The sequence below is a fragment of the Centruroides vittatus genome, unplaced genomic scaffold (assembly GCF_030686945.1).
Source record: "Centruroides vittatus isolate TY-2023 unplaced genomic scaffold, ASM3068694v2 contig_364, whole genome shotgun sequence".
In the NCBI taxonomy this organism is placed as follows: domain Eukaryota; kingdom Metazoa; phylum Arthropoda; class Arachnida; order Scorpiones; family Buthidae; genus Centruroides; species Centruroides vittatus.
The window spans coordinates 3885571-3909981 of record NW_027122188.1 but is presented as its reverse complement, the minus strand read 5'-3'; positions in this window follow the sequence as shown (position 1 = coordinate 3909981).

Genomic DNA, 24411 nt, shown 5'->3' with positions numbered 1-24411 from the left:
TTGGTGTTAAGAGGTTCTTCATCCAGCTTCGCCTTAATAATGACGTAAATAACGATTGAAAACAAGATTTATATCTATTCTAAAATTGTATGTCCCAGGTTTCCAGAAGACTTCTCTAAATTTCATCTGGTTTGTGGATGCGAAAAAGCAACATTCCTAAGACAAAGTTTCGATTTAAATATTTTAAATGAGTGCTCCTCGGAAAAAGAAATGTATATTTTTTTCCATGTAGCTAAGTTAAAATTTATTTATAACTTGTATAATTTTGTTAAAAAATTTGTAACTACATAACTGTTTAATTAATGAATGTTGAACAAAACTCCTCATGTAACAGGCCAAGGCCTAATACAAATAAAGATGAATTGATTGATTGATTGGAATATTCATAAACAATTTATAAAATCAGCTTGCAAATAAGTTAAAAATTCAAACTATCTTCTCGAATTCTGTTTTATATTATAAACCAGTTTTTCGATTAAAAAATTAATGAATTTTTAGTTCAGCTTTTTAAAAAATCGTTAATCGAGTATTGATTAATTGATTTATTGATATTTGTTTAAACTCCTAGTTTTATTTCTAAGACATTTTCATTTTCTGTCTCTTAATTTTTAAAAACATTTCATTTCAACCTTCATTGTCCTTTCCAAGTCGGAAACTGGAACAAATCATTAACTGGAAGGACCCCAGTCTCCAATTGGTTCCACTTTTCGACGCTCTACTGTATTCCTGAATTAATTATGCCAAGATTGCATTTATTGTTCAACTCATATAGATAATCTTATTCGTAATAAATATGAAAGTTTTAGAAAGGCTTCAATCTACATATTATATAAGTCTACTATTAATAAAAAGTAGACTTTTATTGACTTAATTATGTTATGTATAAAGATACATGCATGGCTGAGTGACGAAGGAAATTCATAAATAGAATATAAAAGATATCTATAATTTTTTTACAAGGATGCATACATGTTAACACGCAACTACGAAATTTGCTTTCTCCATAATAAATGAATAACGTACTGTACATATGGATACATGAATTTCTGAATGTAATATTTACAGTTATGGTGATGTGTGGATGCATTAAATATATAAACAAATACTGTGAATTTGGCAGAATTATGTTTAAAAATGTCCTGAATAAGAGAATTTTGTTTCTTTTATGTAAAATCGTATAATAAGATTATGGTATTTACGATAACTGCTTTTAGCTATAGCAAACACTTAAAATTTTTGATTTCGTATTTTTTTATTTGTATTTATTGGTATTAATTGATTTTTTAGAAGAATTTATTACTATTATATTTCATTCATATTCTAAATATATTGCATTGCATTTTTGGGCTGCAGTTTGAAAAAATTAAGACCTGTGTCTGTCCTTTCTTAATCTTGAGAACGGTGTTAGATACATAAAATGGAAACCTAGGAGCAGAAGGCCTCGATTAACTTTATACAAACGTCCGGTTTGGACCGGAAGTTACGTGATTTCAATTGAAAATTTTCTCGAGAATGGAGTTAGATAGATGACCGGCATGATCCTGTTGTTATCAGAAAAAGTATGATGCACAGAGGCAAGACAATACTAATTTGAGATCGAGAGCATACGTTTTAAATTAAATAAATCAAGAATTTGATTAAAAATTGCAGCCCAGAATTGTGACAATGTTCCAATAAAGATTGAACTGCATGACATCGCATATAGAACCATTATGGAAAAATTATATAATAAAAAATGCATATTATAATTCTTAAGTAACTTTTTTGATATTTTCAATTGGAACAAAATATGTTTCTTTTCTGCAAGTTAACATTTTCCCGAATTTTTGAAGTTTTATTTTAAAGGAGTATATTTATTTTACGGATCATAATTTATTGCTATAAATGTATATTTATATTATAGATATCAAATAAATGTTTGCCAATATTTATTTGATACAATATTATAATCTATCATTTCAATAGCTATATGAAAGTGAGCTTCCCATGAACTAAGGCCATGGTTCAGATATCACTTCGATGATTTCACTGTAGAATTTTCCTGGTGAGCTTTTTACATTTTTACAGAGTTCTAAAAGAGGAGCAGTCGAATAATAAGAGAATTATATTTAGAAACATAAATAGGATTGTTCGTGTTTGTATTAAAATAGAACAAATCGGACTGAATTTACCATATGAGATTTTAGTTTGTAAACTAAATGGTTATTCTCAATTTTGTGCTTAGAGGACAACTTTCGTTTCGGTTTTGGACTAGCGTGGATACTCGTTTCAGTTGTTGAAGAAAATCAGCTCAAGCTGAACTATCAATGAAATCTTGATTATTCGAATTGAATTCGTAGCTACATTCCTCGCAGCTGTAAGAATTTGCTTCCATTTGTAAGAAATCCGGATTCTTTACAGATGTAAAAGATTACTCGTGTTTAACCGACCGATACATTCGGATGGACTTCGTGTTTCTACTTCTTAGATGCACTGCGAAAGTAAAGAGGAGAAGAAAAAGAAAAATTTCATTTAAATATCATTATGTTTCTTAATTTTGTGAATCAAATTCTACAGAAACAAATGCCAGAATTGCAAACTTTATACTAAAGATTTAAGTGTTGACTTAAACAGAATATCATCTACTCAAATTTTTAGCGAATAATTTAATGTCTGTAATCTTTCCAATATTTCAAGTCCATAGAAACTTGGCCAGGGAAAATTTCAATACGATCCGGGAATTCATTGATTATTTGTTGGCATAGTTGGTCGCATGGTGAGAAGTTATTCTATCTCCATGGGGATTCGGATTTAAACCCAGTCTAAATCTCTTTACTTCATCATAGTTAGCATGGGTTACGATCTTTGTTCCTCATTTCCCTGTTGGTCCCTTTGTGAATCAAACCGACGTAATCGTGGATAATCATATAGTCTACATTAATCAATTATCAATAATTTGTAACAAATATTTCATAGATTAACAAATATAATTTTATTGCTTTTATAATTAAAATCTTATTGATAATATCAACATTTATATTTTTATGTTAAAAATTTATTGTTTATGTTTTCACATTATAGAAATTTGTTAAAATTAACGAATAACGAGATGTGTTTTTAATTAAGAAAATTGCAATTAAATCTAAAATGTTGTGAAAGAAAATTAAAGGATGTTAACTAGTTGTTTTGACCGCTTTATAATGTTAATTTATGTAATTAAATTCTGTATAAGTTTTTCTAAATGCAATAACAGCTAAATAAATAAAATATTTATGTACAACGATTATTCCGATATACAGTACATAAATACTTCAGTTGTAAATTTAACTAACGAAGTTCAGATGAGTTTGACAGTTTTAATTAATATTAAACATTAGAGTGAATGTGTTTATTCGAAAATGGAAATATGAAAATACGTATTTGGACAAGAATTATATCGTAAACTATTCGTTTTTATTTTGCTAAAACAATATAGAAAATACAACTATAGCAGAAATCCCGTCACGAACAAAGTCAACGACCGTTAACACCCCGGAAATAACGTCGGAGACCGTAAAGTGAGCAAGAGACGTCGAAAGGACATAAAGCGGACGTAACTGCAAACACCACTTGAAGCAGTAAACGGTGAGTGTTGATGTGGAAGAATTAGCTGTTTAAGTTTGTTGTCGACCACCATGCTTAATACAGGTATAGTGTGTATGTTAGTGATGACTCTGGCTGCTGACGTAAGCAGCACGTGGTAGGTGGTAGTCTATACGGCCATTTAGATCCGCATGACGGATCGTGTGGTGGCCGTACGCTCAGATCGACACCAACTTTCATTGCTTGTCTAAAACCCACGATATAGAAATGGACTGTAAATCTCGAGTAAGCTAAATGTGTTAGATTTAGGATAGAAGTGATGGACATTAATTGGAGCGAAAGTCTTTAAACGGAGCTACTACAACGGCCAGAAAGTGTCAACAGCTCGCTAAGTCATCCAATCAATTCAGATAATGTCAGAGTTTCTCGTTAGCAGAAAATTGTTGGAAGAAGTTCGAAGATGCGTGCTGATAATATGCAGTTTTACGCTTGGTTGTATTGATATGGTAAAAGTTAACTGCTGTTATTCAGAACGGCAAAGTTGTGTATAGTTCATTATTCTAACAATTACTAGTTTAGTATAAAAATGTTTATTCTGCTTTAATGTTTTCTTTGTCCATTAAATGATAACGTTTAATTTAGTAATTGTATTCGTTTCTGATAACGTTTTAGAACTTAAACACAATATTTGCTATTCATTTGTGCATAAAAATTATTTATCAAATAATTTATTTTTGTAAACGCTCACGTTAAATTGAAAATGCTAATAAATTATTTAATATTTGAGCGAGTTTTGTTTAATGAAAAATGAAATAAGATATAACACGGAGAAAAATGAAGTATTGCTTCTTCTCATTGATTCTATGTTCTGAAAATATTCTTAGATAATAACAATAGATAAAAATATTTGTTCGAGTTAGGCTACTTCACGTTTCTTACAGAAATTTAACAAGGACACCACGCGACTTTGTTGTATTGCGTTTTGGTAGTTAAAATTTTTTAAATTATCATTAGCACATATAAATTATCTTTCGTTCCATCTAATCCATACATGTATATGTAAGAGCGTACGTGTATGGGTGTGTGTGTGACAGTGAGAGAAAAAGATATTGTGTGTATGTGATCAGAAGAAAACGGTTGCTGGCCACACAAGAAAGCAATCTCCTTACACTTGTCGTCCACACAGAGGCGATCCTTACATTCTCCCTGTGTCGATTGCTTGTTCTTGTGTTTTGTTCGTTTTTGCCACCTATTTTCCGTTAGGCGCGCGAAATGCAGGTACTTTTTGTCCCCTAAATTCTGTTAAGCGCGGTCAATTACGTCAGGAAGCACGGACGTTGTCACTTCGACCCCATTGCATCCCGAAAATGAAATCATAGACCTCTATATTTATTACATTTAAGGAATCCTCATCGCAAATAATGGAAAGTGGCAAAGTTTAATCAAAATCGATCGATCGAATCTTGAGAACGAACATGATTTTGTAAACCATATAGAAGAAGTTTGACAAACCCTCCGCCTCAAAAATAAATAAAATAAAATAAATTATTCGGAGACTTTTATTTTATTCATTTATTCTAAACAGAGGGGATGATAACATAATTAACATCTGTATAACAATAATTCTTTAATTCTACTTTTTTTATTTTGAGCATCGATTAAAGTAGTAATGGATGTTGCTATAGTTCATGTCTATTTAAAAGATATAGTGGCAAAGAATACTTTTTGAATAAGTAATGAAAGGAAACAGAGTAATGGAAATAAATAAACGACAAATACTTAATTAAGCATTGTTTTCGAGATTGTTCAATAGAAGAATATATATGTTACAGTCAAAACCCGTTTTTAGTTAGAACGCGTTTTAACTAGTTGAAACTAGTTGATACTGGACGTCTTTGTTAAAACCCGTTTTGTCTAGTTAGAACTAGTTTTAACTCAAATTCATTTTTGACTAGCAGTAAATTCTAGTTTTAACTAGACAAAACGGGTTTTAACAAAGACATCCAGTATCAACTAGTTTCAGCTAGTTAAAACGCATCTTAACTAAAAACTGGTTTTGACTAACATATAGAGTGATTCAGAGGAAGATGCCTATTTTTTGATATTTTCAAACGGTGACGTCAGATATTGTCATGTGTTTGTATAATGAATCGTTGGGCCAATATTGAGTGCGGAAAGCTGTAGTTGGCTAGCTACCGTTACCTCATTTTCTACATCTGAGAAGAATAAAAGCAAGATAAGAACGAAGTTTTTGTTGTGAAATGTTTCTAGAATCATTTTAAAACTAAAAGTTAAAATAAAATTTTTAAAAAAATGCTAAAAACAATTAATGTGTGAGTTAAAGTTCTAAAGTTTCCATTGTGAGCTACCGCCGATCTCGATCGGACATGCTAGAACACGTGACTCCCTAGGCACCTTACCCTGACAAATGGGAAAGATGCCACATTTTTCTTGGGATAACATGCCTAATTTTGTTAATTGAATACCAATATGCCTATTTTTAATAAATTTTTGTTTCTCGTTTTATTGCAGGATATGCATAGAAATTACATAGGGACTTCTCAAAAAGGTTTTTGGACTGAAAAAAGCTTTCAGCTAGCTATAGAGCACGTTAGAACGGGCGGAAACTTAACAATACTTATACTGCGCTGTTATACTTATTATGAAGTACTTTGTACTACATATGCAATAAATTAAATTTGGTTAAGATATTCGAAAATTAATTTTATGCAATTATATTTGTTATCTTACCCTAATGGCATTTGGCATCTCACCCGGATACTTAGGGTGAGATGCCTAAAATGCCAGACAGTAAAAAAGTCATTGCAAACACAATATACAATTATTTTTCATATACTCCAAAGTTTTATTTGAAAAACATGCTCAAGAATATGATATTTTCGTTAGAGGCCTCCAAATTATCGCTACAATTTCCTTCATAAGCAAAATGTTAGGCATCTTTCCCCGAATCACTATACATAACTATTTATTTCTCCCGAACATATTTATGTAGCTAAAATTAGTTTTAACTACTGGTAAAAGTTAAAACTAGTTTTATCTAAAATCAAAACATGTACAGCAGTAAATTAACTAGACAAAACCCGTTTTGCCTAGTTAGAACTAGAATTTACTGCTAATCAAAAATGAATTTGAGTTAAAACTAGTTTTAACTAGACAAAACGGGTTTTAACAAAGACATCCAGTATAAACTAGTTTCAACTAGTTAAAACGCGTTCTAACTAAAAACGGGTTTTCACTGTAACATATATAAATACAGTAGAGCATCGATTATCCGACTTAATTGGGGACTGGGGTTGGTCGGATAACTGAAAAGTCGGATAACCGAAAAGTATGAAAAAATACATTATTAGTATAGTGTATTAGGCCTGGTTTAAATACTATCCTCCCTTTCATGGTCGAGCCAGTGCTGCCAGCTAAAACATGCAAAAATTTAACAAAAATAATATTAAAGTAGCCAAGACATAACCAAATATTGTAGCGCCACATCACTAGCGGACATTTGAATTTGCCGACTAGAACGCGGTCGGTTAACCAATAAGTCGGTTAATCGGGGGTCGGATAATCGATGCTCTACTGTATATTTATATCTAGAACTATAAAATTATTTTCCATATAAGATATAGAGATAATTATAAAAATAAAACAAAGTTAAATATAAATTACATAGGATAATCGTGTTTAGTATAGATATTACGGCTAAAGCTCATGAATAGAATAAAGCTAGAATTAACCAGCTAACGCTAACTTATCTCAGTGTTTTTTTTGGGGGGGGTTAAAGTAAATGATAATCTGTTCATTTTCAACTTTATCCGTTTAAAGCGCGCTTTATCCAAGTCACAAGCGAATAAAACTGACATTATTTAAAAACGGACGGATAAAACAAGGATAACACTTAAAATTTGGACTGAATATAGGTGTTATCCTTTTACAAGTGTAAGTATTTCATTTTTTAGCTACTACGTGAATAATGAGAACAGCAATGTTACCGGGTCTGACTTATTGTCAGATTTTAAGCCAATTGGCGATATGACGACGATATTTTCTGATGAGTTTTTCATATCTATGATAAACTTATAAATTCTACTTGTAAATATCAGCACTGCATTATATTGATAGATACAAAATTATGTGTCGTAAAAGTCCTTTCGAACACACACAAGATCATGTAAAAACATACTGCGTTACTCGCTTTATTTAAGGTAAGTGCCACAAAAATATGAAAAAACGTTAAAATCTTCATCTGAGGATTTTCTATACCACTTTAGTTTACTAACTATTTTTTAGCTTATTTTCAACCGTATTTATTACTATGATTAACCCTTCTGGTATATGATATTTAAGATGTACTGTACTGTACAGTGTATATCAGTATTCTGTAAATGAACGCACAGGTACTTGTTTAAAGTTAAATCTACAATTTTCAGCTTTAAAACTAGAATATTTTTAGGTAAATTTGGTGATATTTTAATGAAAAAACTGGCAACATATTTGATCATTTCATTTTCTATGCAACAGAGACGTAATAAATTCTAGTTGATTTGAAAACAAAATTCCTTTTCTACCCATTCAACCCTTTTGTAACGATCTCAAATTATCTGGCTACAATAAGACTCTAATTTTTTTCCTTACTTCATCCATAACGGATTGGATAAAGCCCGTATTTTAAGTTTTCTTTCTTCATCCATCAGCTTTTAGATAATATTAGCTTAATCCGCTTATGAGTTAGATAAAGCCCGCTTTACATGAATAAAATTGAAAATTAATGGATACTTGCTTTAACCAAATAAAAGACTTAGATGAAGTTAGCATTATCCGTTTAATCCTAGCATTATCCGATTCACGAGCTTTAACCGTAATATATACCCACTAAGCAAATAATTGTATACTACTTACAGTATATTTAAATAAACTGAGAACTGTTACTCCTATTTAAAAACAATGTTGGATTAGATGTGATTTTAAAGTCAATATTTAAATTTGTATTTCTGATCATCTTGAAAAGAAATGATGTTTGTTTGAAGTCTTTTTTTCCTACAAATTTACTCGTTGGAAAGAATTATGCATCATTATTCTTGAAAACACAAAATGTAACGTTATAATTAATAATTCCATTATATATTTTTTATTTGTGTTTAATTTGGAAACAACAATTTAACATTTAAACAGACTATGTGTAAAATTTCTATTTTCTCTTGAGAATTGCTAATGCTTTTTCGATAATTCCTTATTCAAATTTCAGAAAAACTTATTTATTTAACGAAGGAAATTTTTGAAAGGTAAAACAGAATAATAAAATATTTACAAGAATGACATATGTAAATTTAGTTATCTGGTTTGACACTGATATGCAATGTTACAAGATTCCAAGACTATTTTGTTTATAACAAATGAGAACAATTTAATTGTCAGTTAACGAATAAAATATTTTCAAAAACTTTACAATGAACATGTATAAGATAAGAAAGACAAATTAATTTGTTTTAAACATAATACCTTCTCTAAAGTTTTAAATTATTTTGATGATGTCTTATTTGAAAATTAGAAAGACTCGAAACTTTAGAAAAATTCCTAAGGCAATTTAGAATCACAAAATGTAAATAATCAATTTGATTCTCATAACTTCCATTGTTGAATGCCTGGTTTTAAATTGAGTGCCATGTCAACAAGATAACAAAACACGTTCACCACACTTGTACCTCGTTATAAGAAATATGTCCACTACAGATGCGAAGTGTCTGAAACACTTTTGCCCGAAGGTAGATGGAAAACAGCTTTTCCAATTCTTGTTTTCCTACTAAATTTATATATTGAATACAATTTAATAATATTTAGTATCTGTGACAATAAAACTTCTGAAAAGTTTTTACTTCTCGCATTATTAATAATTCGAAGTATTATTTTTATTTTCAAACAATTTTTTTTTGAGTTTTCCGGATGCAGTTTTTGGCTGTAAAACACGAAAATAAACAAAATGTTTTCACAATTGTAACAAAAAGTTATTGCCCTATACATCCACATTTGGAGTATTTTGTGTTGTTTGTGGGTATGGTCAGGTAACTACCTGTCAACAAATGTCAATCAGAAGGTAAGACATTCTTGTAATTGCATCACAGTCCACTCAGTGCTTCACCCAAGGGGCATTTTTCCTCTGAACTACAACTAAGTAGTGTTGTTCAAAGTTAAACTCCAGGGAGTAACTGTTTCTTTTTCTTCTATTTTTTCCAATCGAATTATCCCCTTTTGATCCATTAAGTTTTTGAATACTATAGGTAAAAAACAAACTTATTTATAATTTATTCAGCAAAAATTACATATTTAAAAGAGATTATTTTTGTAAATAATATAATTGTATATCTAAATATACTTATATAAAACTAGAAATTTAGTTAAACAGTTTTTGTATAACCTATAATTACAGTAAAATTATTCTAGCTAATTTAATGTTTTATAATTACTAAAATTACATAATAAATTGTAAATATCAAAAAATATATAATTAAATCTACGAAAAGTTATATAATAATTACATTTTTTAATCCAAACCATTTAACATAATTCAATCTATAATTTTTCTAATAAGAATTATGTCAATAATTTATTTATAAAAATAGTTTATGCAATATTTATTTATAGAAAAAATAATATTCTAATACTATGCCTAACATATTACAGTATATTACCTGTTTTTCAAAATAAAAAGGTGAGGAGGGGATTTCTGTGGGTAGTTTAAGTTAATTATAGCAGAATATTTGCTAAAAATCACGAAAAGCAAATAAAGAAAGTCAACAAAAGCTAATTTTTGTTTTTTTCTCGATGTATTATTGAATCTAAAATTGAATTTTCAGCATTTGTATCTTGCACAGTACATTAACTTTCATAAGAGAGAATATAAAGTTGATACGTTCGCTGATATCAGAATTTTTTACTAAAATATGGTGTCTTATATATTACTGTTAGGCCTATGTACTAGTTGTTAATTTATTAAACAGTATCGAAATGAAATATTAAAAACATTACTTAACAAAGACAGCACATATTGGTAAAGAATAAAGAAGTGAGCATTTATAAAACGTCTATGAAGAAACTCATTTAGTCACCTGGTTTGTCTACGATACAAAAGGAAGAAAGAAGCAATCAAGAAATGTGCTTTCAACAAAAACAACAATCTCCCGAAACTGAAGAGGAGCTAGTTACACAGAAAGCCCATTAACTTCATGAGATATAGGAGTAAACACTGGCAGATACACGTCCAAACAAGGTCTAAAATACATCGTCTCGTACCAAGCTACATCGTGTTCTTCCATAAGATGTAATGTTCAATTTTAATATCATGAATATCATAATATCAAGAATTATTGCGGAACTTAATTGTCATCGATGTTAAATTCATTTCTCAATATGGCAGGAACATTCATATCCGCTCAAAGATGCCCTTTTAGGCTATACTTAAGGACAAAATGAATAGAAATGCTTCCAACTCGGAATATAAAGTAGAGAAATATGCCTGATTTTTATTGATTCTTTCAAATAATATAAAATTAAACCAAATTACAAATGTTGAATACTGTTTTATATGCAAAAACCGCTGTATAGCTTCATTCAGATGATCTTTTTTTGCAGAGATTAATTATTTTTTCGATATTGTTAAAATATCAAAATTGTTTTTAAAATTAAATATAATAAACTTAATTCAAATAATAAAAATTAATTTAATTATTAGGTTTTTTTTTATCGTAGATATTCTCAAATAAACACTATCAATAAAAGAGATAAGAGTGAACGCCTTGCATATAAAATGCTATAAATAAAATTGTTCTAAGTAAATTTAAGATTTATTATTTATAATTTCAAACAGTTTAGAATTACTTCTTCAACATAAAATTTTACTTTCGAGTTAAAATAAAACAAGAATCGACTAAACTAATTGTAATTCTTAAGGCTCTTACTCGATTGAATTTTCTCAATTTCGTTTCACGCTTAAGTTTTCTACTGATAAAAATTAAATAGTTCCTAATTTTTTCTATATTTTATAGCGATAAAGTTTACTAAATAAATATTTTTCTCTAAAATTTATTTACTAACATTTATCATTCTTTACAAAAACAAAATTTAAATAATATTTATAAATACTTCGTTCGTTTTACTAAATATTAAAACATGTATAGATATTTTAATTATTTCCGCAAGAAAAAAATAAAAATAAAAACCAAACAATGATGTAAAAATGCAATAAGAAGTTTGCCGCTCAAGCAATATTGTTATTTCACTTAAACCCGATCTGTCAAAACATCGACTGTCTTGTCCAGAATAATACATCTTGAGAGAGACGGGTATGATAAGTCATAACGTTTGACCCACTAGGGGAAGTAAAGGGGAAAACGCTTCAGAATCTATTTCTGGATGAAGCTCCACGTTGTCATGACAACGTTGCATCACCTCCACCTGTCTCCCTTGTCAAAACAAGGCGGGGACCAGTCTGCACGTAAACAGCATTTTCGGTTTTCTTTTTATTTCCTTTTTTTTCTATTTTACTTTTATTTTTTCCCTCCTTGGGTCAACGTTTTTGTTACAAATTTGCTAAGAGATCTGCATAACTTTTAAGTAAAAAAATAATAATAGAAATAAAAATAAAATTAAAAAAGTATTTTTTTTTCTTCTTTTCCTTCTCTTCAATATTATAGGATCAAATTCATTTTAAAAATATTTAAATTATATTTTATATTTAAATCTTCCATGCATTACAATTACTGAAACATTTCATTTTTTTCCAGCTAATAATAAAAAGATGTAAGAAGTAGACTCAACTATGAATGCAAGTGAAATTTTCTAACAATGAATTTTAAGAAAACAAAAATGAGACTCTGTATAAAAAAATAATAATAATATGAAAAAAAATTTCAGTAGGATATTTTTCGTTTTTAAAAGATACCATTTATCATTTTCTATTCATTTTGAGACTTTTGAAAATAAATTTTATAATCTAGAAAACTAGAGAATTTTTTCTGGGTAAGATATATACATATACAAATGGTTCAGAAAATGAAATAACTTATGAAAATAGCAACAGTACAATAAAGAAAGCGAGAAATGAATTGGATAATAAGTAGTTTTCGTGAAAAACATAAAAATAAGTTGAATAATGGAAAAAAAATTCGACTGGAAATGTTTATCAAAGTGATTATTTTCTTGTGTATATTATTAAAAGTTCTTCGAAGATAGATATTAGTGAGAAAGTTAGCAAAAACCATAAGAAAATAATGTATTATTAATTGTGGGAGTCATTTCTTATTCAAGCCATTAACATTCTTATCTGAAAGAACAGCGGCAGTCAACGATTCAGTCCACCTCAACACCTACACATAGCATACATATACATACATATTGCTAAAGAAAATCCTGACAAGAGGAGGAAACGTCTTCAGCCATCTGTTTACGCTTATGGAAGAGAGGAAGCAGAAAGACATTAGCATGACGTCCGTGGTACAAGGAGAAGAATCGATAGACGAGCATAATCACGTCCCAAATATCCTGAATTATACATCTCCGTCAAAGCGACAGGGTTTGGGCGTCTGACTAAATCCTCGCAACAAGGGACAACTGGTTCTAAAGTTTGTACCCTAAAAATATAGTTTCATCCAAGACGCCTTTACTTCGACTACTTACAATGAAGACACGTTGAAGTGGGTGTTATCTTTAATTCGGTAACAAGCAGAGAAAAGTTTTTTCCTTGTTTTCTATAGCTGTTCTGTTGTTTTCTTTGTCTGTCAAGTACTGAGATACTTATTTGTCAGATTGTAACCTTCCAATTATTGTCAACTTCTTACAATTTTGAAGTTTCTTTAACAATTGTAAAATTTCATTATGAAAAATCATTTTGTTTTAAATCTTTTGTCTTATATCTGTTCATTGTATGCTTTACAGAATAAAATTAATTTCTTTTCTTTTAGCTAAACAAAGCACAACGCCTCAATTAACACACAAAAAAAATGTTTCTTTTCAAATTTTTTATAAGTAGTATGTTATAAGCAGGTAAATAGAATGGATTTACGAATTTATTAAAAAAGAATAAAAAAATTTATAAAGGTAATTAAGAAACTTTAAAGAACTTATAAAAATATTCTTGCCATAAATCACAATATAATAGCTGAATAATTAAAAAATAAGTATAACTCATCGTCTTTATATAACATAGAAAAATAGATTCTCAGTGGCATGTTATCCTAAGGGCAAAATGGTGCCTCATCAATATGGGCCCCACGAAGCTACAACACGCTACTGAAGAGACTAAATATAAAAATTTACTCAAATTCTATTCGAAAATAGAGAAAATTAAGCATTAATTTCATGTAATAAAATTAAAACTAAAATAAATGTAAACTTTTATAATAAATCGCAGCTTTAAGCAAAGGAAAAATAATTAAAATAAGAATAATGAAAATACAGTATAGTTAAAAAAAACTAGTGAATGTAGGATCGATAAAAAAACGATAAAAAAGGGTAAAAGATGCTCAGAAAAGGCATGGAAATATTGCACTTAATTCAATTGTCGCAACAGGCCATAGTAAAAAGCTAGTAGTTGATGACTTTTTATTGATTAGTATTAGTTTAAAAAAGCTCTCAAGCATCCGGATTCGTTAAAAAAACATGATTTTACACTTTTATTATAAGTTATAAGAGATAGAAAATATGCCAATATTGTATAATTCGTAATATGACGAAAGTATAATCGTCTATTAATGAATCAGTTATCTTCTTTCGTGAGTTAATAGTTTGAAACATCTAATAACAAGTTTATTGACATATAACACATAAAACTGCTGTTTGTGCAGATTATCTCTCAAGGTTACTGCCGATTTCTGACAATATAGCACTAAAAAAAAAAACAGCATGGATTGCAATCATCTTCAAAGTAAATATTTCATATACGAAAGGCAAGTTTGCATTTTACTGCTTCTTTCTCTAATCCTGAGTTATTGACGAACATCTCATCCGCTAAGTTTTTCACGCCAATTAATATGAAATAATAAAAAAAAATTGTTTATTGTTTCTTTCGATTGTTGCCATTTTTAAGTTCAAATTTCTTTCAAAATTTTAGAAAAAAAAAAAATAGAAAAAGAATTTTTTGAATAAGGAAAGGAATTCTAGTTAATACAAAAACATAAAAATGATATAAATGTTTATCTCTCAGAAAATTAGCTTAAAGGAAAGAGTGATGTAAGATGCAAGTATGATGAAATGAAAAATTTAAAGGTTGAAGAACATTTGAAAAAAGTAGTAAATACATTCTCAAATTTAATATTTATTAAAATTTAATATATTCAAAATGCTGGTTATAATAAAGAAAAGATAACAAATTCTGAGAAAAGAAGAAAGTACACAAAATAATACAGATTTTTTTGTTTGTTTTTTCCTTTTTAAATAAAATTTCTAACTTGAAAAATTGTGAATGATTGATAATGTCTGAGAAGTAATAAAGGATAACTCATCATGAATCATTGCATATTTGTTAATAAAAGATTATTAAAACTCTCCATACTTTTGTATGATTTCGTAAAAAAAAAATTTCATATAACGGCAAAAAAATCTTTTAAAAACAAAATAACTTTATTAATGTAGAAGAAGGTTTTTAAAAATCAAAACATAGTTTATAAAAATAATTAAATAGTATTTTTTTTTAAAGTATAAGTTGTTGAAACATTTATTATTGTTTTTTATGTAGCAAACTTATATTATTTATGTAAAAATTCGCGTATTAAATTATATTTTTGCAAGTTTGAATAATGAAAAGATGAAATATAAATTGCAAATTTTATCGGAATCGTTTAATAATTAATCAAATTTTTCAATGATTTTCTCTTGAAATATTATAAAATTATTTATAAATAAATAAGTCGTGTCGTTCTTATTTATTCCTTTATAAGAAAAAAATGTAATATCACTGTTTATGACATTGCTTTGTCCTTTATTCATTTACTTTTCTGTTTTCTTTATGAACAGATCAAGTTATAGCTACTCAATACCTAGATGTAATGTGAGAAAGGAAGCTATAAATCATCTGATCTATTTATATATGATGAAATGCCATCGATGAGATGTTTACTCTCCGACATTAACATTAATATAATGCATTTCAATAAATTACACCAATCATTGTAACAATTTTATACACGCGTAGGCCTAAAATGTAAATATTTCATATATAAAAAATATAAATTTGTAAATTTAAAAATCTAATGAATTTAAAATATTTTTTGAAACTTCCGGTGTTAAATCATCTTCCTATAATGTTAAATATGTTAAACTAAACATTATGCAAATGTTAGATGTATTCCATTTATGGGTTAGATTTTATGTTCGCACATTCATTCTTGATTGTTCTCTTAGCTATAACCCAGAAAAGATTTGTTAGACGAGCAGACGGAGTCGAAGATCACCTCTAATGGGGCATGAAGTGCCAAGATCACGTGATCGGAATGAGAAATTCGGAATTCCTCTCTTCAATATGGTCATCACGTAACTCGAATAGAAAATATTATAGGCGAGAAAGAGGGATAAAATTAAAGAATTACATTATATAAATATAACATTAAGAATTTATTAAAGTAGGAAAAAAGGTTCTTTAAATATTTTTTGTTTCGTAAACGGTCTTTATTCTTAATTTAGAAAAAAAATTGTTTACGTCAGTTAATATATTAGTTTAGTTTAAAATAAATATTTAATTAACTTGTTGAAATTTAAATTATGCTCTTGAAAAATTTGTGATATTAATTCTTTATTAATTTATAGTAAACTATTAATTTTGAATTCATTTTAGAAAGTATTTAATTAGAATAACAATAAATTTTATTTTATATAATTAACTAAAATATAATATTTATAAAATGCTAAAGTTTATATTAAAGTAATTTTATATAAATTATTGAAAAATATACATATAAAAACATGAATGAACAGATCGTATTATAGTTTCTGAAAGCGTATATTGACTTGTTTATACGTATTAAAACTATTACTTAAACGAAGAAGATCTACTTAATTTAAAGATTTTACACGTATTAAACACAAATAAGCCTATATAACGAATACGTGTACAGAATATTGCAGATAAGTATATAAATTCATATTAGTTATAAAAAGATGGTCCTTCATATATTCGTAACAATTATCTGTCAATTATATATATATAGAAATCGTACCTTACTTTGGAAATAGATGGTAGGAAACAAGAAAAACTTACAAAAACATTTTTAAAATTTAAACTATCCTTTGTATATATTTTAATTTTATATCAAATATCCATGTTACTTCTACACTTACATTGTACAAACACATTTGTATTAGTATAATAATAAAAGGAAAGCAAATATAAATGCTATTATAGTTAATTTTAAAGCTAACAATAGAATGACAATCATTTTTATATTATAACCATACGTCTCTTTTCATAGAAACCATATTAAAAAGATACTGTAACACGTAATTTAAATCACATTGTTTATTCTTTATAAATATTAATAAGTTTATTATAATTTTAACATAGATATAATTGTCTATTGAAAGTTATAGATGAAATAAATTTTAACAATTATTAATTAAATTTATATACATATATAGAAAATAAATTTATTTCCCAAATATTTCATTAACAATTAACTTCGAATAGTATTTACATTTTACAGATTTAAATATTTGAAAATATTTTTTCCTTAAAATTATATCAAACACTTAAATGACTTCATTAAAATTTTCTTTTCTAGTCTTGCCTTTAAAAAAAGTCTTATCAACAGTTAAGAGTTTTAGAAATTTAATTTAATATATCAATTTCAAGGAATAAAAGAATACATTATAACGTTTAACAATTCAGCAAAAGAAAAAACAAAATAAAAACACGAAAAAGTTTGCAAGTCGAATAACAGCAAACATAGTTTAAGAAAAGGGGTATTGGAATTCTGCCAACGTTTAAAACAATTATTTCTCTCTGCCTATAATGGAGAAGTATAGTTTACTTTTTGTATTCTACTAGTCCACCTCTGGGAAATAAATTCCGTTAGAAAAGCAAACATTCGAAAAATATCTTGAAATATTTTTACAAAGTTTCATTTCTCAATAATTTCAAAAATAAAAAAATTAAAAAATTTGCTTAGTCGATTTATATTATACTTTTATTTATTATATTATTCACGTTAACTGTTCCGTCGTCGTGGATAATGTATAATAATAAAATTTAATTTTACTAGTGAAAAACTCATTAAATTGCTTTTCTAGTGCCGACTTAAAAATAGAAATATTGATTGAATGACCTCATATCGGTAATCAAGGAGAAGCTGGCAATTAAAATATATGTATATATATAAAAAAGACAAAACGTCATGTAAACAAGAAGAGACAATCAGTCAAAGCCCTAAGATAGATCATCTAAAAACAAGGAATTCCCTTCACAACAAACTGCGATTAAAGTAGAACAAACTGAAGTACATTAGTGAGATTAGGCTGGTAGGTGAACTGTGACCAACTTTAGACCCTTCCTAATTAACAGAACACTTTAGGGAAAGCAACATTGGAAGGAGAAAGGATAGCTACCATTATTTAAAAAAACCAAATAAGTTTCTCCTAATAGATATAAAGACTCGAAGCGTTAAAAACATCGGTAGTCATTTCAAAATTTTGATCCGTAGTTTAAAAAAGTAGCGATTAAACTCCCAAATAAACTTTTAAATAACATTAAAAATATGTCATCTCCTACAAATTAATTTAACAAATTACCCAAAGAGTTATTTTTAATCTAACAGAATTAATATAATTAAGATCTAATTTTATTAATAAGTCTAATCGCTGGACTATTATGTAACAAGCTGAAGTATTGGTAAAAGTCGTTATATGGGAGAGGCAATCTAAAGCTGAAAATTTTTTTTTCTAATAACCGATCCATTAGTGTTGAATAGCGCTGTGACGAATTCATTAAAGGATAATAATGATCTTAACGGCTTATATTTCACAAGAAATCACAGATTTGAAACAACACGAGTGTTGATTCAATGACGCGAGAAATTTCGGCATCATCTGGTCCATCTGAAGACCTCTTGATGATAACTTCGGTCCATTTCCTTTCAACGATCGAACCAATTCGGAATGACAGAACATTTGTTCTACCATTTGGAAATGTTCTAACGACTTTCACACTTCCAGATTAGCAACGTGGGAAAAATAAACTGGTGACAAGGAACTGGTAAGCTTGTTCTTAGTTAACATCTTTTCTGTAATTCCTCCGACGATGATTATCTTGCACGAAACTTTTACCAATCACAACATCCCCGAGGAGCTATCAAAATTTATGTTGTCATTTGAAAAATTTTATCGATAATTTGCCTAGTTTTTATAGCTTTTCAATAAGGTGTAATATAGAAGGAGTCAATAATATCCCCAAATGAATATATTTATTCATAATAAACTAAAACGGAAGTTTGTTTTCCATACTCAATATGTGGCACCATACACAGATGTCTGCAAGAGACAGATGCTCGGTTGCTATGAAATATATATATATTTTTTTATTTGCTACACAGCAGGAAACTCTAAGTCACTTAAAAAAAAGAAACAAAATAAATAACGTTTATTTACTGATATATTTTATTTTTATTTTGAAAAGATAATTCTGAAGAACGTTTTAATAATTATTACAAATTTTTTGATGCAGTGTTCGTATCTAACTATTCCGTTTTATTTATACGAGATCTCAATGTGATAGCCATTTTTTCTCGTTCGAAATAAAATAACTGCATATAAATCAACTATATTAATATATACTGTATATATTTATTTATTTTTATGCATATATTTCGTCTTCTATATAGACTTACATTACATACATACATATATAATATACGTATTTTAGATAGATACGAATAAAAAAAAATACACATATATATATATATGTATATATATTATAAATTAATAATTATTTTATTTTATTCCATTGTCGTGAAAATGAAGGAAATGTAAAAAAAAAATAGTTATGTATTTTTCCTCTTTATTACACTAAACATTATATTCATTGTTCTACATATTTGTGTGTACTCTAAATTTAGTTATATGTAACTAGTTTTAAATATTTACTTTAAGAGAAAGCTTTCTTTTGTCTCAAAGTTTACCGTTATTATGTTGATAAAACGATACCCATCACATCAAACTGAAACAATTTTGTGCAATGAAGTGTACATAAATGCTCCGTTGTCCTCGAGAGGTTGTGGACGATCTTATCAAGGCTATCTTTGCACAGCATAATGGCTAAAAGCCACTCCGATCACGTGACAACGCTGATGGATAGGGTATTGTGATAACCAACTCTCCTATCGCCCGTTGGGAAGAGGCTGAGCTGTGACGTCACGTCAGAAGACGATTAAAGTGAGTGCACCGCCATGTCAGATGGGAGACTAAATAGAGAAGGGCAGAAGAATATTTCTCATACATTATGAACGCTTTCAAATGACGAAGAGAAACAGTTTAATACACTTTATATTAATGTCATCGAATTTATTTAATAGCATTTTAGAAAAAAAAAGTTATTAATGTTTAACATTAACGACGAAAATTAAAAGTTTGTGATATCGGAATATAATGTCTACATTACAAAAAAAAAAAAAAAAAATTAAATGTATGCAAGAAAATTTATAAGTTTTATATAAATTACGTAGTAAATTAATTTAAATTTAAAAAAATTGCAAATTTAATGCAGTTAACAGGACGAAAATTGATTAATTTCGATAGAAGAGACGAAACGAAAACACAATTAAAGATATTAAAGTACAAACAATCTTCATTTCGGGCTCAATTTGCAGAAGAAGAAAGTAGACAATACAAAATAAATCAAAGTTAATTTGGTCCAAATCGACAGAGCGTATATTAGAAAAGATTCTACAAAAGTAGATCCAATAGCAAAACGGTGAATGGAGTTCAGGCAGTTCTTGAAAACGAAACTGTAGCAGCTGAAGCAGAACTCAATCAAAATCTCATCAAAGGTGTCTTTAACTCGACCTCGGAACCAGCGAGGAAAGACGACAAAACAGAAGAGGGAATTGTCTTTCCAACTGGAGACGAATTGGCAAAAAACGACAACTGAGATTTATGTGCAATAAAAGCACACCCAGTATCTAAAATCGGTTGTTACAAAGGACATGTAATACCCGCATTTATTTGGAACCAGTATTTTGGTTCTTGTCAGTTCGAAATGATGATTCCGTTTGCTTGTCAAAGCTTACGTTGACAGAAACAAGAAATATTTATCTTCTTGTTTTCATCCAACCATCCGTAATTTTTATCCATGGCGTCGAAATCTACGAAAAGACAAGTTATTTTGTATTTCCTTCTTTACTAAGATGCGAACCGAACTTTACGTTTAGAAACTTTGCTCCAACAAAGCGGAAAACTCTCGGCTAGAAGTAAATAAACTTCGAATAAAATAAAAAGTAAGAAACTAAATTCCATCGATTTAACAACGGAGAGGAGAGGCAAAAAAAGATATAAATTCGCATGTGAGAAGAATTGCAAGAGTTTTGTTTCGGCTCTAAAATTTCGATAATAAAACGCATGGATAACGACACATGCAATCACGAAATTCTCCTTCATTTTACTTCTATTAGTTCGCTCCAAATTATTATATTTTAACACAAATTTTAAATAAATCCATTAATGCATATCTTTACTCTCGTTTTCTATAGAGCTTCAACTGATCTATTAATAAATGAGAATAATAATAATAATTATTATTATTATTATTATTACTGAGTCGTGTAGAATTAAAGCCAGAATTTTTATTATTTAAACTTTAAAATAAGTTTTTAGGTCTTCGTTAATAATTATCACACTTAATACTACTTTCATATATGTGAAAAGTCCTAAAATTTTAAAATTCTAAACTTCTAACGGAAAAAACAAGATTAAATGAATATTAGTGCAAAAACTCTTCATTTTTCATAATATTCTATATCATTTTTTACAAGGAATATCGAAGATAGTTACTTAACCTGTCAACAGTATGCAGTTGATTACCAAAGACTTCCTCTTTACCTGTACTTTCTATTTATACATTCTTTGCTTTATATCAAGAGATTAAAGTTAAATTTCCTGTCGGAATCCCAACTTTTAAAAATGGATCAAAATCAGTTTTTATACTTTCTCGCTATTAATTCAGATAAAAAAAATATATTAAATAATTTTAAAGTTACAAAAATATTCAGCTTTTTTTATCGTTGAAAACTAAATGATTGTATTAATTTCTATAAAGTGTTCTTCTTCAAATAAATCTTATGTTTTCACATTTACTTTTCTTAAAAATTATACAAAATTTCATTGTAGATTAAATAAATACAGAATGGCGACTTGTTACAAATTTATTGATAAATTTGTAGTTTGTAACAAGGTGTAACGAGCTATAGGCATATTATACATATATATGTGTGCGTGTGTGTGTATGTCAGCTTACATAAAAGTTTGCTAATACCTTATCGTGATTCTAAATCGATGAAAAGTTGTTAAAAGAAATAAAAGTAGATAGAAAAAGAGAAAAAAATATCCACTTGTGTGTGCAAACCTAGTTTTAGTTTAAACAGAAACGGAGAGTTCCATTAAGCTAATGTATAACGTTTGTCAGTCATATTACAGTTCATCAGTTTTGTTTAAATACGTGTAAGATTGCTTCCTATCGTCTTTTCTAGCACGCTGCTGTTTTTCTATCAATATATTTGTCTATTAAATAAAATTTTCAAATACTCTTTTACTTCTACGTAAAATCCTTTGTTAGATGTAATTGCATATTGATTTCTCGACAGATAAATTTACAAATTTCTAAGACAAAATTTGCTCTTTTACTGTAATAACCATATTCATGCGTAGTATAATTCCATCTTCTTTCTTATCGATGTTCTCGAGTTTTCACCGATTTTTAACAACGTTAGATTGTAAGGGCGATGCGATAACATTTTGCATAACAAATTTGACTAGCTCCAAACATGCTGTCGACAATGATAACTTAATTATGGTATGCGACAAAAAGAATAGCACGGCTACAAGAACAAAATACGGCCGTGTGCATTAGACTGAATTGAAGTAGTTGGTGTCTCAGCAATGATTTAGAAGCTATTTCACACTCTCTTCTTCGACTAACACGAAGTAACATTCTAGTCTTGACAACTGGATATCCGACAGACCCCCACTGCCACCATGTATTATACATCCTAGAATCTCTTCTTTCTAGCATCCTCTCTTCTCTTCGTCTTTCCAAGCGTCAACTTACCTCATCCATCAACGTTGCTAGGGTTACGACACCTTAGTCGTAACAACAGACGATATAGGATGGTGGATTATTGAAGATGCTCTATGGTAGTTTTCAAACTCATCTATGTTTCTGTGTCACATACGATAACTTCCAGTTTGTTGACAACTACAAATTTATTATTTTAGTGGATTAAATAATGAAAACCATACTTTAAACTGTAGTAAAGTTTATTATAAAAGTTTTTAGTATATGTATTCATTTTAATTTGAAATTTCAACTAAAGTTTTTAATGTATTAATGTATGTAAATCGGATATTTTCAGCATAGGTGTCCACTAAAATAAAAACGAAAATTTAGAACAAGAGATGTTAATATTTGGAGTTCGAAACACAGTAATTTTAATTAATTAATTCGATTGATTAGCATCAATAAGAAAAACAGACGTCAGCATCTTTGATCATATCTTAATATTCAAGTTCAGGATCACGAAGATAAAGTTATTTTATACATAAAAACTTAAATAAATAATATAAAAATTTATTATTTATAAATCGATTAACCGTAGAAAAATCCAAATATTTGATAAAGTAGAATTTAAAAATGAAAAAAATTTTAAAGAATTTTTAGTTGAATGGAAACTTATATTAGAAGATTGAAAATTTTTCAACACATTTTATCTTTTAACACTTAAATAAGATTTGTTTGCAGAGATTTGTGTTTAGAATCGAAAAAGATTTTATAGAGACAAAGCCAGGTATAGAAGTAACAATATTTCATTTCTTTTCCTTCATACTCAAGGGCCATTTATTCCCACTTCACGCAGAAACAGGAATGAAGAGAGAGCAGTTTTGTCGCGCTGTCGTCACTACAATATTAGGGCCAGATTCCTTTCATGTTTATTCTATATTACTCTGGGAAATTAAATTCGTGCCTACATACATCGTCGGGGAAAATTTCGAATAAATCCAACAAGCTTTGGAATATTTTATTGTTTATATCAATATTCTATAGAAAAATAGTAGTTTCTTCTCCCGGAAATATTCATTCAAACATATTTGTAAGCAGTTATTGATGCTAAGTTATTACTTAGAAATGTATTCATTAAAATTCTTTATTATTTTAATTAGTTTTTCACTAATATGAATTCACGTAATAAAAATTCAGGAAGTAAGAATCAAAACATTTACGTTTTTAAAATCCAGAAAGGGAGATTTAAACATCAAAACGTTAAATTTGTGTTAATATGAATTATATTTTGTAAACTAAATCACTTAAAATTGTTGATTTGGCAAATTATGAACTTTATTAATTCTAATTTAATCTTTTTTAAACAGTTTAAAGTACAAAATTCCGTTATTCGAAAGCAATTAATAAAATTAGAAGACAATTTACCATAAAAATATTTAATACGTTACTGCTAAAGCAATGTTTGCTAATAGAAAAACAATATTTAAAAGTGATTTTTTTTAACATTAACTTATAACTAATTTCTGGAAATTTTCTAAATATAGTTTCATACGATTAAATGCACTAAAAAATAACATGTTTTACATAATTTA